Source organism: Sorex araneus, chromosome 1 (assembly GCF_027595985.1).
Source record: "Sorex araneus isolate mSorAra2 chromosome 1, mSorAra2.pri, whole genome shotgun sequence".
Lineage (NCBI taxonomy): Eukaryota > Metazoa > Chordata > Mammalia > Eulipotyphla > Soricidae > Sorex > Sorex araneus.
The window spans coordinates 433,508,109-433,524,792 of NC_073302.1; the positions used below are offsets into that span (position 1 = coordinate 433,508,109).

The 16,684-nt window shown below is 40.4% G+C and overlaps 1 protein-coding gene across 6 annotated transcripts in view; it reads right to left on the bottom strand.

Annotated features, from left to right (window-relative positions):
* CNOT4 (CCR4-NOT transcription complex subunit 4) overlaps nt 1-16,684 on the bottom strand; it is a 146,059-nt gene that overhangs the window by 7,772 nt on the left and 121,603 nt on the right. The window lies entirely within an intron of this gene.

Here is a 16,684-nt window from a genome sequence, read left to right on the forward strand (position 1 = left end):
CCCGAAAGATGATTTCACAGGAGCCACTGGGAACAGAGCAGATGAGAAGCAGGCCCCCTCTTCCCACCGGGGCCCAGGGAAGAGCTCGTCTGAAACACACGATCAGCTGCTGAAAGTGAAGTCGTGTGTATGTGTGTGTGTGAGATCACAACATGGTGAACTCCATGCACGACAAAGAGGAACTCAGACGAGAGTCGATCCTAAAGCTCTGCTTCCCTGGATACAATCTGCCCCCTGAGGTCAGGACTGACCCTCTTCTCCATTTCCTGCCTCTGCCTTGTGGGTAGCTTCCTCCTAAAGGTCTCGTCATTAAGCAATCAACACACAGTCCTTATTAAACTAGCTTGATGCCATGAACACATGGGCCGTTATTTTTGCTGTCACTCTGAAGTGGGTGACTGGCCCGTGTATTTGGCCCCTGTCCTCTGGCTATTCCTTTATTAAGTGCTGACCCCAGAGCCAAGACCACTTAGGTTGCTCTCAGCCAAACAACCCCCAAGTGGGGAGCTGACGCTTACGTCAGAACGGAAGGGCAGAGACTGTGGGTAAGGCACCTGCCTTGCGCGGGGCTAACCCCCACCCAGCACTACACCTGGTCCCCCAGGCACTGCCAGAGCAGAGTTAGGAGAAAGCCAAAAAAACAAGAGATCCCTAAATGTCTGTTCTAGGCTTAATTTTTAAGGACAGCTTGAGGTTACCCCCAGAGTATTAATATTTTCTCAAAAGCCCTCATTTTCCTTTTCTTTACTGTTGGCCTTTCCAGTACAAGTCAGAGACTCTCTCCAATGCTAAGGCCACTTCACTAAACCAAGATGTCTTGGTGTAGGTAGATACTGGTCAGAGTCCTAGGGCTGGAGGGTATTTGCCTTGCACACAGCTGACCCAGGTTTGATCCCTGGCAGCCTATATTGTCCTGAGTTCCACCAGGACTAATTCCTGATGGATGTGGTCCAAAAACCAAAATCAAAACCAAACAAAAAAAATGAAACCTAGTCCTCATTTTTTTTAAGAATTGTCTTCTTAAAAAAAAATCTTCATGCATTTTGAAAAGGACATGGGGCCCCTCTGTCTTAGCCCCCACACCCCTGTCCAGAGGAGCCCCCACCTCACCCCGCAAGATACTATCTTCTATCAGCTTAGGGAGGGAGTCCAACTCCATCAGCGTATGATTCTAAAGAAAGTCGGAACTTCCCCAAACTTCAACAACATATCTTTTAGCAACTAAAAAACAACAAATGAATCATGTTGGTCCTGCAGGTTGAAACTTAAATAACTGCACAGAATTTCTTCTGTCAGAAATTGAAAGTTTTCGTGATAACACAACAATTTTGATGTGCTAAAAACTTACAGGAAAGAGTAACTCCTATGCAAGTATTTTTGATCACTTAAAATCAGTTCATTTATGAAGAAAAAATTCTACTTAAAGAGCACTCGAGTTTTCAGGGTTTATTTAAGTCAGAGAAAACAGTATTGCAGAACAGATTTGCTGAGACAGAGATAAAATACTAAGGGTTTAACAGATCTGGAAGTATAGATTAGACAAAACGAAAGAGTAACAACTGGATGGAAAACAATTTTAAGAACCGAAGAACTTGGAACAAAGCAATAAGAAAAATCTGTTTCGAGCCAGGGAGATGGCTCCAAGGGCTGGAGCACACGGCACACGCCTTGTCTGCACTAGGCCCCCAGTTTAGCCCCAAGCACCGCTGAGTGTGTCACTGGAATCCCACATCACTGGTCCAGAGACTGAACTATCAGATCGACACAATCCAGATCTAGACAACTTCCTGAGCACAGTTTGGGGGCCGCCCCTCCCCTGTACCAAAAGGAGCCTCCACTTATTCCCACTCGTAGAAGGAAACGGCAATGACGTGAACAGAAGGAGATCACGAGGACCAGCTAAGGACGATTTCTGCTTCCGGACTCCTGCACTGACTTCCCACCTTTCCATCTGTGGCTTCATCTTTTTTCTCATCGTCTCAACTACTGTTCACTGAGCCTGCCAGTGAAGTCTTTGCTCTTCCACACTGATCATTCTAGACGATCTAAACCACATGATCTGGGGCTGGAGCGATAGCACAGCGGGTAGGGCGTTTGCCTTGCATGCGGCCAACCCGGGTTTGATTCCCAGCATCCCATATGGTTCCCCAAGCACCTCCAGGAGTAACTCCTGAGTGCAGAGCCAGGAGTAACCCCTGAGCACTGCTGGGTGTGACCCAAAAAAGGAATATATAAATAAATAAACCACATGATCTGAACCATAGTTGTCCGCAGCAAACCGCAGTGACAAGCACCACAGTTACGGTTGGTCCTGTGCTACTTTTAGCACCTTTGCCTTTCTTTTCTTTCCCAACTCCAGTTGAAGGCCTGCAAGTGTGTCATTTGTCGTTCTTCAGCACGTAGTTGAGTGTCTCAGAAATCAGCTCAAGTGACTTGCTGAATTAAAGATCCAACATACAGAGGAGTTGAAAAAAAACCCCCTCCCCTTAATCCAGTGATAATACTACTATGAATCAACTGATTCACTCCAGAGATACAAATCCCTCTAAAGAAGTCATCAGTCAAGATTGGGGGCTTCAAAAAAAAAAACAAAAATTGAGAGAGAAGAGCTGATTTCGATTTTCATTTTAGAATCCAACACACTAGATTCAAATAAAGAATGCTTTTAAAAATAAGATATTCTGGGGCCAGAGAGACCCCAAGAGGCTGAGCACAGGCTCTGCAGGCAGGTTTGATCTCTGGCACCATCTGATCCTCCACACAGAGCTGGGAGTTGCCCCTAACATGGCTGGATTTCTCAAAAAGAAGCACTGCAATATTAAACAGGCTGATAAACAAGATTCTGTACATTTTTCTACACCAGACATTCAGTCACTGTAGAGTTGATGTACTTGACTAGGTTAGGATCAACAATCTACTGAGCTAAGTTTTAACTATCATCATCATCATCATCATCACCATCCCGTTGTGATTGTTGATTTTCTTGATCGGTCTCAGTAACGTCTCCATTCGTCCTAGCCCTGAGATTTTAGAAGCCTCTCTTTATAATTAATTTAGTTAATACCTTTAATAAATTAACTAAACTAATAAATTAACTTCATTTTGACAATTGAAAGAGGCTACAGGTTCTGATAGTTTAAATAATTTGTCCGGGATTTTAGTTTGCACTGACACCGAAGTGTTGATTCCTGCCGCCAACCAGAGCCTGTTCATGCAGGACGCCTAGGCCAGAAAGAGGAGGACAGACATGTTTAAGTAACTCCACCACGTGACAGTAAATGCTTCTCTGTATGAACAAGGAATCCTGTGATCCTATATGTGGACAAATGACTACAAAATGTCAGAGGATATGAAACTGATACGGAGGAGGGAAAGGACACCTCACAGAGATCAGCAGAAGCAGCTTATCATAAAATATAGAACATTTCAAACTTAAGTGGCTGGATTCTACACAGCAGGCACTTTTTGAGAATGACATTCTTTCCAGATCTGTAGGTCTATTTTGGAATGAAAATCAGATCATCTGATGAGAACCATAAAATCATATATCTACTATTATTTTTGAAAATGGAAAATACACATAATTACTATATTTAAAGCTAAGTAGTAATTTTTAAAAACTATGGAATAGCAGTGAAAGGTAAACTTAAAATTTAATGCATTCTTGGGGTCAAAGTGTAGTACAGTGGGTAGGATATTTGCCTTGCACACGGCTGACCTGAGTTTGACCCCCGGCATTCCATATGGTCTCCTGAGCCGACCAGGGGTGATCCGTGGGTGCGGAGCCAGCAGTGACCCACGAGCACCTCCAGGTGTGGCCCCCCCCCAAAGAAAAACAAAAAGGCATTCTTAAAAAACAGACTAGATTCAATGAATATGAACCAGAATAAGCAACAGAGTTACATGGAAGGGACAGACAAAGGATCTGAGATAAAATAATCCAAATCTGCTACTGGGAGGTTAAAGCAAAGCACTTCAATGAGCATGAAATGGAACTCCTCTGAACAAAACTCTGTAAAAAGAAACAAGATGAGCAAGGGACTTAATCATGCAAGGAAGGATAGAGCGATAACCAGAACGATCCTCCCCACAAATTACAGAACTGAGCCGACAGTAGATGGTACCAATCACTTTAACATCTCTGCAGCTTAAATGTGCTACTAGAAAATGAACGTGAAGAAACTCGCTTCCTGAGTGTGAGGGAAACTTTCATTCTGAACTCAGTTCTGACCAATGAGAAACTGGTGAGCTACTGTGAACACAACAGGAACCCTAAGAGTGTGCGACATACTTTCAGGCCTTGCAGAAGCAAAGAACGAGAATCGCTAGACCTGAGAGATCGGGGCTGGCGACTTTCATGGTCACCACCATGTACTGCAAACCATCTCCTGCTCACAGGCTCGTTTCTTCTCCCAGACCGGGCGCCTCTGCCAAAGGCAATTTGATTTCATCCTCTTACATACAGCCAATAGCTCCTAAACCGGAACTTCAAGAGGTGTTCAATATTTCCTATACGGCCCTGGACATTTATTTCCAGGGTTTTTCTTGGGGGGGCGGGGAAGGGACCACTTTCCCAAAAGGGCCAGGACAAGAGGGTGATAGTGGGCAGGATTCATAGGTCACCGAAGTTGTTAAAATAACAAATTATGCAGCAATATATCATTCTAATAAATAAATTGGGGAGAAATATAGAGAAACCAGCTGTTGCATGGGGGAAAAAAAATCTCATGGAATTAGATTTCAGAAGAGGGCTTAGAAAAAGATGGGCAGGGTGTGTAACCTACCTGTACAAATGTTATTATCCTAATCCTCGAGGATTAAAATCAGAATCCATAATGATTTGAGGCTTGTGAAAAATGCTGAAGGCAAGAAAAAGCTATGTTTGAGATAGCAAAGAATTAGGAAAAGCCTCAGGACTCAGACTGCTGTCCTAAAACCAAGCCAGAGAGAGGCAGATCTATGCCGTTCCATCTTCATTTCGCTTCCTTCCATCTTCTTTATAAAAGAGCACAATCCTCAAACCAGAAAGAACACATTAAGCAGTGTGGGAAAGAGAACTGTAAGTCAGTAGAGAGGCAAAGCTACGAAAAGAACATCTTTTCAATTGAAATTAATTTAAATCTCTAGGCGCCACATAAATTCATATGCTGGGCTATTAATCCTCACAGATACGGCCTAAAAGCCAGGTAAGTGCCAGATAAGGTGAAAAGGGTAGACCCTATACGTACCTACTGAGTTTTGGGGACAATTCTGAAACAGAAAAGAAGCTGGATGATCCCTTGAGAAGTGAGCATAATGGATGTAGTGACCATCTGCTCTCCCTCTACATTTGAGGGCATTTTTTTTTTTAATAGGATAAAGAGATTTTTGGTTTGAACTCCAATTCCCATACAACTGAAATGTACTGGTTAAACATAATTTTGAGGTTGATAAAATGATTGTGTGGGCAACTCCTCCTGACAATTGTCTCCCACTGGGAAAGTCCTCCTTCCAACTCCCCTTCCTTTTCCATTCCACTGATACATCAATCAAACCCATAAAACAGAGCAATCAATGAGAGTCAAGGTGCATTTTCAGAATGAGCCAATCATATCAAAGTAATTTATGCTCTGAATGAGCTTGCTTAAAATATCTTGAATTCAGCAGTTCCAGTAGTTGGGGTTTTTTTTTTTTTGGGTGCTAAAAGTGGCATAGCAGGGATAAAATGGTATAGCAGGTATAGATAAGAGCAGCGTTTAGAAGGGTTTTCACAAAACCTAACGCACTGCACTGTAAGTGTAAACCTTTCTGTGATTCTGCTTGATGTATCCTTGATGCCATCCTTTTGATTTTTTAATACTTAACAAAGCCCACCGTTAATTTAAATATTCAAATTAAAAATCAATGTTGCCAATGATAGAACCGATCATTAAAACAACTATTCTTGAACTCTGCACAAAAATGTTATTAATAATATTACTAATAACATTTACAGATCATTTTATTATCACACAGTGCTTTCATAAGGCAAACCTATAAAATGATCACAAACACCATGCCATCTAACTACGCCAAATCCAAACATATAAAATTTAACAACTATACATTCAGATGTTTTTTAAAAATGTTCCAGGAAAGCACATGATGTAAGAGATCAAATAATCAATTATTTATGTAGAAAAAGGAGCTAGCAGTTTTACTGAATAGGCATTTAATCCTTGATATGACAACTGGATAATGATATTCCCAGAAAGGTAACACTAAGTGTGTGTGTGTGTGTGTGTGTGTGTGTGTGTGTGTGTACACGCACGCACAAGTAATGTCTATATCAGTAAATGCATTACATTGGGCAAACCACAAATATATCCATTCAGAGCCTATTTCCGAATTTACAAAACAGGAATAATACCTACCCCACAGGATACTTTTATTTAAAAAAAAAAACAACTCTAAATGGTAAGGGAATATATATATATATATATATATATATATAAAATCAGCAATGAGAGCAGTTTTAATGAAAAAGTAAGCCTATTATCTGATCACTTCTACATCATTGTAGTAGGAAAGAATGAGAATACTATTCTGAGGAAGGCATTCATTGTCAAGACAAAATAGAGAGATGCAGATGAGGGGATACTAGAAACATGCTCGATGTAGGATGGTCGAAAGAATCAAGAATGTTTTATCTACGCCTGAAAGTTATTAGACAATTGCCTTCATATATCTGATACATACAAATAAGATCAGATTTTAGTTTAACAAAGAGGAAAAAAAGGCTGTAAAATACAAGTTGCCCCTGAGAGTGAGAGTGTTTCTTACTTAGGAAAGTATTAAGCTCCTCAGTTTACTATTGCCTAGAGATTGTTCTTAAAAAAATTTTTTTTTTTTTTTTTTTTTTGCTAATTGAGGACTGAGGAGGTTACACAGAGGGCTGGAGTACATGTCTGGCACTCCTAAGACGCCAAGTTCCACTCCCAGACTACATGGCTGCAACACTGGCCAGCACAGGTGGGGCTCCGACAGCGGCTGCCACGCCTGCACAGGTGGGCCAGGCCTCGCGTCGAGAGCAGCCTTGGGAAAGAAAACCCGTGAGGGTTGCCTAGAGGACTGTCTACCTCATGGGTATCTCACAGACTGAACTGCATACGTATTGTAGGGTAGAGGCATGTCTATATGTACATGCAGATATTTGAATCAATAATGAGATATTAAAGGTAGGAAAAGTACTTTTAGGTATAATTTTTATAAGATTAGTGTTCATACGAGGTGATGTTACTAAAGGGGAGATCTGGGGAAAATAAGGAAAAGTTAAGGGCTAAAGTGTCCAGAGTTTGGAGAGAAAGAAATAGAGAAAGAGAAAGACAGTGCAATGGTGAGAGGAACCGTAGCGCTGAAGGCCACAGAAGTACCAGGAGGTAAGTTCTAACTCCCGAAAAGTGAGTGTGACTGAATGCTTCCAAAAGTCTAGATGTGACACAAGGCAGACGCAGGTTCTCAGGCCTCCAGAGGTAATCAGATGCTCACATGGCTTTCTAAGCAACTAATTTTCCTTCAACTTATTGACTGTTTTCTCTTTATCATTTTCTCTGAAGCCTGACACTATTACAATCTGATGCAGTCTCTTAAATGACAGGCTTTTGTTCTGCTTGTTTATTTCTTTAGTTGACCACTGGTTTGGCCATTTCAAACAAGATTTTGTTTAGTGCTCATAAAATATTTTTATGGGAGTAAAAGTTCCTCTCCAGGTTTGCATTCAAACCAGTCTTTTGATCCCTATTTAGCACATCTGCTTATGATTATATTTCTATTAAAATTCCTAATTTCTTAAGAAACCAGAAAATTAATTAGAAAATTAAAATGTTCCTCATTTCCCAGACTAAAATGATTTCCAAAAGTTGTTACAAACTCAATTTTTCACCCCACCTGATCTGACAACTCATTTTTATTCTGAAGATCAGTCAGACTCATCTTTGTCTAAAAGATGGCTCAAACCAACATGAAATGATTTTGAAGATTTACATCAAAGTAAAAAAGAAAACAAATTCCCTCAAAAGATGACTAAAATTAAGCATTTTCAAAAATAGAATTTCAGTCAACAAATTCTTCAGATTTCAGTTGTGAATTCATTTTTTCAAATAACATTTTAGGCATTAATACAAGCATTTATTTCTTAATTTCAGAAAATAAAGTTTTATGAAATATACTTTTTCCATTTTTAAAATAAAAACCACATGAAATAGATATGGGTATAGTCACGGTATTATTTTAACCCAATACCATGTAAATATCCAAAAGCATTTCTTGTTTGTACTAGTAACCCAATTTTTAAAACTACTGCTTCATTATTTTTGATATTGCTCTATAAGTATTTGATTTCCAAAAGCAAGTATACTTTGAAATTTATCTTAGCTGGGCAAAAATGTACAATTTTTAAAAAAATGACTGCTCTTACTTCTTACCATTTATTCACATACAAGGGAAAGTGAAACTTTTGTTTTCAATTTTCAAATGTGGTCTACATTAAATGAGACTAAGTCCTACTAAAAATACATCCTATACAGATCTACAAAAAGAAGACTGCATTTTAAATGATGCTGATGAATTAATTCAAATAGTTGTATGTTCATCACTATTCCACTATGGGGTCTTAGTGTAAGAACCATTTAAAATATGGACTGAAGTATTCATAATTGACAATTGTTGAATTTAGAAAACTATCATAGATACTGTTAACAGAACCCATTCTCAATCTGTGTTGTTTTACTGTGAAGAAAGAAAGACAGGAAGGACAGAAGGGAAGAATGATTAGATGAATACAATCTCAAAAATAAATTTTAAAACGCAATTCATACTTCACCATATCCTGGAGCTTTATACAAGCATTTTAGTCAACAAAAAAATGAATTCTATTAAAAAAAAATCACACATTTTTTAACATGCTGGTTTTAGTCACATAGTTTTTAGAAATATTTAGTTTAGAAATAGTGACTTTTTTGTTTCCGTGCCACACCTGGCTTATTCCAGGCTCTGTAGTTAGGGATCACTCCTAACAAGGTTCAGGGAACCATATGGGGTACCAGGGATTGAACTGGTGTCAGCAAATGTCCTTGTGTCGTAGTGTCAGCTCTTGGCCTTAGTGATTTTTTCTGGAAGGGGGGATGGGGTGGTGTTACACCCGGTGATGCTCAGGGATTATTCCTGACTCTGGACTCGGGAATTACTCCTGGCAGGCTCGGGGAACATACAGGAAACCAGGGATCAAACCCAGGTAGGTTGTATGCAAGGCAAATGCCCTACCTGCAATACTATCACTTGGGCAAAATATGTGCATATGTGCTTTTCAAAAGAGACAGAATCACCTAGAAGTTGATGAAAGTGAATCACACTAATCTTACATGGTCAAAATGTTTTTTTTTTTTTTAGCCAATTTGACATAAGTGCAGTGATTTGTTATTCCTTCTACACCAAGGCCTAGACTATGCTTTCTGTTCTAAAAGGCATTTTTTATTTGAGAGAGAACACAAAAGCTGGTATGAAAATAATAGATTTGTTACTGGGGAGGAAATTAAGCAAAGACTCTGAAAAAACATTCAGCAGTCTTACAGAGAGCTTTCTCCTTTGAAAAAGGAAAATTTCAGGCCTGGCAGGGATCTGTAGAGGAATCAGAGGTAGAGTGGTTAAGATCTAATCAAGACTCCCCAGTCTAATAGTAGTAAGTTATATGGAGAACTGAATCCTTTGAAGAATGAAAAAGAGACTTGGCAGAGAGGTGGGCACAAGCAGTCAGAGTAAGACTCATGGTGGCCAAGAACTACAACCTAAAAGAATGTTATGGAACAAAGATTGCAGGACTGTGTATTTATTTGGAGACTATACAAGATCTCTATATAGAAGAAATCCTTCTATTTAGCTACCATTTAAAACAGTTGAGGTCTTGGGAATTTACATTTAGCAGCAATCTTGAGTTCTAACACTGAAACTCAAGAGATGTAAGATTCATACCTATTTTTAAATTGGAGAGTGACTATGGTTAAGTTAACTTGCACATTAACCATTTAGAAGTAAGAAAAGAAACATACCTGGTAGCAAATCTTACCCTAAACAGGGAGGGGATAGTGAACATATTATCAGTAATCCATAATAACTTAACAAGAACTTCTATTTTTGAGAAAACACAGGTGGAAACAACGGTACGTAAATCAGGTTAAAGTTAGAAAGCTTCCTAGTTGATGGCACCCTTTACCTTTAGCTGGAGACTCAACTTATAGAAAGCAATAAAGGAGAAAATAAACAGCTTCAGGGTATCAGACTTCTTGCCAACATACAAAATGACAATATTTAATCACATCTCCGTAATGTTCCAGGTCACTATGTTCTGTTCCGTAGGCACATTATTTGAGTTTTCGAGACAGACAACAGTGTAAACACTAGTATAGTTCTTGGGATAAGATCTCACCATATTAGGAAAAAGCACTAGGCTATGAAAGTTGATTGCAGTCAGTTTTCCTGCATGTCCTCTTGAAGATGGTGATGAATTATCATCTTTAAATCCTTGTGGAGCTTTCCCTCAGTTTCATTATGCCGAGAACAACAACCTCCTTGATTGAAAAATGATGAGTAGATATGCTTTCAATTTACAAGGCGGAGCATACTGCAGCTCTTCAACGTGCATGCAGAGCCTCTTGGTGCCATTCTCTAAGATTTTTTTCATTCTGTAATACTAGTGCCCCAAGTCTAGTGGTCATGTGTGTTGGTCCATAAAGGCTCTTTAGCACTGTAGAAAAATTCTCGGTTACATTGAACCCACCTATTTTATTCCTTTTCCTTATTATGATTCGAACATTGGTGATTTTTTAAAGATCACATTAAGACTGCCTAAAAGGGCATCTTCCACGCACATGTGTACAACATGCATTCTCTCTCTCTCTCTCTTTCTCTCTCTCTCTCTCTCTCTCTCTCTCTCTCTCTCTCACACACACACACACACACACACACACACACACACACACACACACACACACACACACACACACCACCACCACCACCACCACCACCACCACCACACCACTCCACTAAAATGATTCCACTCCAACATCTTTGGGCCACATTTAGTACAAGACTATTTTCACAAGTTATAACATCTGTGATAGGAGTTGTCAATAGATGGACATTTTTAAAAAATCTTCATTATTTCCACTGATATTCACAGCTGAAAATTGGTTGACTGGTGCTAGCTACTATAATAAAATGAAAGGCACAACGGAGGAATAGATGTATTTTGAATCTTGTCTTTTTTCTTGAATTAATTACATTATGAAAGTGAATTCAGATAATGAGGACAAACAAAAACTTTAAATTACAGTTAGGGTATAGTTATGGGCAAATCATAATCCTTTGGGCCTTGTTTATGATCTTCACAAGGAGGACTGTTCAAATCTATTATATATTTTACAGTTCTAAAATGACAGGACATCGGAATCTTTTTGCCTGTAACCCTTTCCTTAGATTTTGCCCCAGAGTGTGAGCGTGGAACAGGTGTGCCTACTAGAAGTAGGAGTGAAACCTGCTGAGAAAAGCTCTCAAAATATTCAGATAACACCTGACTGGGGTGAGGTGGGCACCAGTGTCGTATCTCTACTGCATTTAAACGGGGTCTTTGCTTCTTTTTCTTAGGAGGGAGGGGCTGGGTTCTTTAGGCCATACCCATGGTACTCAGAGGTAACGCCTGGCACTGTACTTAAGAATTACTCCTGGAAGTGCTCTGGATTGCTCATAAGGGATTCCAGGGATCAAACCCGGTTGGCCATGTGCAAGGCAAGTGCCCTCTCAGCTGGACAATCGCTCCAACTCGTAAATAGGGTCTTAGTTTCTTAAAGAAAAAAAAATTAGAGCAAGAATATAAATATTCTTTTTCTTGAATTATTTACATTATGAAAGCTAATTCAGATAATGAGGACAAACAAAAACTTTAAATCGTGGTTAGGATGTAGTTATGGGCAAATCATAATCTTCATCTACCCTCAAATTATGAATGAAAATACCTCAGGAATAAATACACAGAAAGTCCAGACAGAGGCTGACACTTTTTCCTCTCTACAGGGATTCAAATAAAAACTATTGTATATAAATCAACACCTGTGTGTGTGTGTGTGCGCGCGCACGCACGCACGTACACACACACACACACACACACACACACACACACACACACGCACGCACTCCCATTCAACCTGACATCCAGATAGAGAGGTAGGCTTAAAGTTTAACCTTTTCTCATGCTATGCCTGTTTCTCATGCTATGCCTAGTTATATGTCAGGAAGAAAGAATATTGTTGCCATTTCAAAACTATTCAGACAGTGGCTCCACAAACACTTGTACGATACAGGAGAGCAATAATTAAAATGATCTAGCCAACAGCATCTTGTTCCCACTGTTTCTGTGAATCAGAGTTTAAACTGATGGCCGGACCATCAGTTTAAGGAGCAGTGCTGTATAGAGAAGTTGGGGATACCTTCAAGGTTAACACGGGCCAGAGTCTGAATGCAGTTCTTACCACAGAGCCCCGACGAGGCACAGACCCAACTTGGCACAACTGATTCCTCGGGAAAGCACTCCTGATTAAGGGGGCTTTATTCTGCTCAAGAACAGGGGATTGCTGATGGCGCGGGGGAGAGAACGCAGCAGGTGGGGCACTTGCCCTGCATGTGGCCTGGTCCCAAGCACTGCCGGGAGTGATATTCCTGAGGACAAGGCCAGGAGTAATCCCTGAGCATTGCTGGGTATGACACAAAGACAAAAAGCTGCCAAGAATATTGCTCAGGGCAGCAGATCACAGGTCATTAAAGAGAGCCAGGAACAGTGGCTGCTGGTTCCATCAGCATAGTTTGATGAAGTATTCCTAAGCAATCATCTGTGCTCCTGAACTACTATCATTTTTAAATGTCACTGAAATGTAGGACATAAGTGAGTTTTAAAGAGTATATTTTTTGTTTTTGCTTGGGCCACACCCAGCAGTCCCAGGGCTCACCTCTGGCTCTGCACTCAGGGGTCACTCTTGGTGGGGCTTTGGACAACCATATGGGGTGCTGGGGAATCAAACCCAGGTTGGCCCCCTGCAAGGCAAGTGCCTTACTCACAGTACTATTGCTCTGTTCCTAGAGAATATTTTTTTTTTTTTTTTTTTTTTTTGCTTTTTGGGTCACACCCAGCAATGCACAGGGGTTACTCCTGGTTCTACACTCAGGAATTACCCCTGGCGGTGCTCAGGGGACCATATGGGATGCTGGGATTCGAACCTGGGTCAGCCTGGGTTGGCCGCGTGCAAGGCAAGCGCCCTACCCGCTGTGCTATTGCTCCAGCCCCCCTAGAGAATATTTTTAAGGCAACTTCCAACTATGGAAAGTTGCTCTTAAATAAGGAGAAAATAATGTTACTGCATGTTTATGTCTTTACATCTCTCTCTCGCCCCCTGCCTTTAGCATCTATCCTACAACCACGAAGTAAACAAACGACAGGACCTGGATATGAGGTGAAACTATTCAAACTTAAAAATATTTTCTGGCCCAAATAAGGATGCAGTGGGAGAGAGGGGGATGCCTTGGGTAGTCCTCAGCAGTGCTGATTATGTCAAGGACCAACACCCCACCTCCTGCATGCAAAGCGTGTGCACATCTCTGTGCTATCTCTCTGGCCCTCGAAGTATTTTATAGAGAACTTACATGATAAGTTTTCATTTCTTTTTTCCACCCTTTCGTGATCTACTTTTACATACAACTTGTTTCCAAGCAGAATGACCCCCTCCGACTAAGAAAGAAGAGACACTTTCCAATGTGGGTGGAAAGCAGACTGTTTTCAGTGTGAGTGTGGACCTGGAAGAAGTAGCCTGTATATATGGGCTCCTAAACTATTAGATTTATATGCCTTATCTACTCTCTCCGCCTTCACACTCCAAGTAGCACGTCTACCGATACCTTACTCTCATCGGGGCTTCTGGATTCTCCCAGCTTTCCCTTGTACTGTTTCCACATGCTTTGAGGGATGTTTATTTCTGTGGGAAGTTTCCCTTTGGGTCATCATCAATTTACAGGAGACTTGACCCAGGCAACCCCTTGCTTTTTAGATTTTTCTCTCATATAGTCTCTCTATTCTCAAGAAAGAGCTGGAAGAAAAGGAGGTAGAGAAGAACCACTGGGTTACCAGAGCTAACATTTCCAACCTTTAGTCACGGAATAAGATAGTCCACATCACCCTTTCTCTGATTTTCACTCAGCACTGGTCAGCCATCACACTGACCCCGATTACCTAATTAGCATTCTCTAATAACACTCAATCTGGCTTTTTGTCTTCATCAGAATCTCCAAATCACTTCTCATCAAAAACCAATGCACTTTTGACCATAAGCAGGTTTTCCAATGGTGTTTCTTGAGTACTTTCCTGTGTTCTTTCCTCAACTGTCTAATTTTCAGTATTAGCTTTGTCCACTCCTAGTGCTTTGGGCAAAACCTGAGATACATATTTGGATATAAAAATTTAAATTTGGTCTATCTTTATCCAGCAATTGTTTAATTTCATCTGAATAAATTTCTAGTATATTCTTATATTTGTCAATTTTCTCTAAGGCTCACAGCTCCACTCTTTCACTCCCATTCCTATATAATAAGCATTCATCTATTATTTTCTCTATTATCATCTCTCTCCTCTATTTTGGTTGTTCTTACAAACAATAGGAAGTTATATCCCACCTCTTTAAGCTTGGCCTCAGCCAGAACTTAACTCCTTAACTCTCCTAGATTAGTCAATCTTTTCAGCATTGTCCCTTCCTTTCTGGCTGTCTGTTCTGCTTTTAGGTAACGGGGTATCTTTCTCAACTTAAAGCAATGACTTCTGGGACCTAGCACCCACCTAGTGAGCATCTTGGTTTTCTCTTCCTTCATGCTGTCAAACGTCTAAAGTAAGTAGTCAATGATCACTGAATCTGTCTCTTTGACATTTTCCTCATGTAGCCTCAGAATTGGGCTTCCAATTCTATCTTTTTATGAAAGCGATTTTTTTAAAGGTCACAGATCCAGCCATACACAATGATTTTTTTTGGGGGGGTGGGGTGTCGGGGAATCTCATGATTTCTCATTTGTAATATAATTTCTTCTCCATTCCTACCGTTATTGGTTTATCTTATGGCAATGGTCATAGTAGTGACAGCTTTCTCAAAGTGGCACTAATTTCAAGCAAATAAATTAGGAAGTTATTCTTAAAATGGTATAAACGAGTTACACCTTTATTTAAAAGCCTGTAACTCTCTACTACTGACCATATCCACACAAGACTTCCTCCTCGTTTGTAAGTCTATAGAACACCTAACCCTTTATATATGACCCTTCTTACCACAGATGAGAGTTCATTTCCCTTTCTTTAATGCTTCCCTTTAACCCCTTCAAACTACCTTTTTTCAATCTGTTCTCCTTACTCTACTCTGCCTTCACCCATCATTTAAGTAATCCCTTAAAAAGTTCTATACTGTTCACAAAACCTTGAATTAGATCACATTTTTTCCTTGAAACATTTTTACTTTGGTATCAGCATAATGTCTGAATAGCTCATTAAATGTTTCCTGTACAATTACCTGCCTAAACTGCTTCCACTGAAACAGCACAAGGAGAGATGTCATAGGTAGTTGTTCAGTACTTAAGGGCAAAAAAATGGACTTTTGTCATATTCGATTCAAAAAGACAGTATTCAATCATGATTTTGGGTCATCACTTTTTTTTTTTTTTTTTGGCAGAGGAAAAGGGGCCCTGGGCCACACCTGGCAGTGCTCTCCTGGTGGTGCTTGGGGGGCCATATACAGTGCTGGGGGTCGACTCAGGGTGTGCCACATGTAAGGCAAGCACCAGCATCTAAACCCCTGTGTTATCACCCTGACCTCTCCTCTCTTTTTAAGAATGTTTTAAGTTATTGTACATGCACTTTATGACATGCATTTCTTAAAAGTTAATTAAGCAAATAAGGGGAAGCTTCATGATCAAACAAATAAAGTTCATCTGAGATCTTACAATTCAACAAAAAAGTGTTCCCCAGGCTTTATGCATGCATAAAGAACATGATGGTCTTCATTTCCTGAAGATTTGTTTTTTCTTTTGCTTTTGGGTCACACCTGGTGATGCACAATGGGTGACTCCTGGCTCATGCATTCAGGAATTACTCCTGGGATCATATGGGATGCTGGGAATCAAACCTGGGTCGGCCGCATGCAAGGCAAACACCCTACCCGCTGTGCTATGGCTCCAGCCCCATTTCCTCAAGATGTCAATGCAGTTAACATTCACCCTTTCTCTTTGGCTTCCTGAGACCCTACCTCAGTGAGAGCAGCTCCCTATGACCCACGGCACAGCTGAAGAGAAGTCTGGCAGTTTAGACAGGTGCTTGGAATACCACACAAACAGGAGCCGTGTCAGTAGAAGCATGCAGGCACAACACCATCAAATATAAAGCTCTACATTATTCTCACAGCACTCAGAATGAAAGGTATGACCACACCTACACACACAGAGCTGAGAAATACTTAAGCAAAAGTATTAAATTTGTATCTATGGAATTTTTTCACTCCCTCCAAATAGAAATTCCTTAACTGCAGGGATCAGTACTCAGTACCCCTTGCTGCCACCGTCAGAGTGACAAATCAAGTGAATCTGGACTGCTATGGCT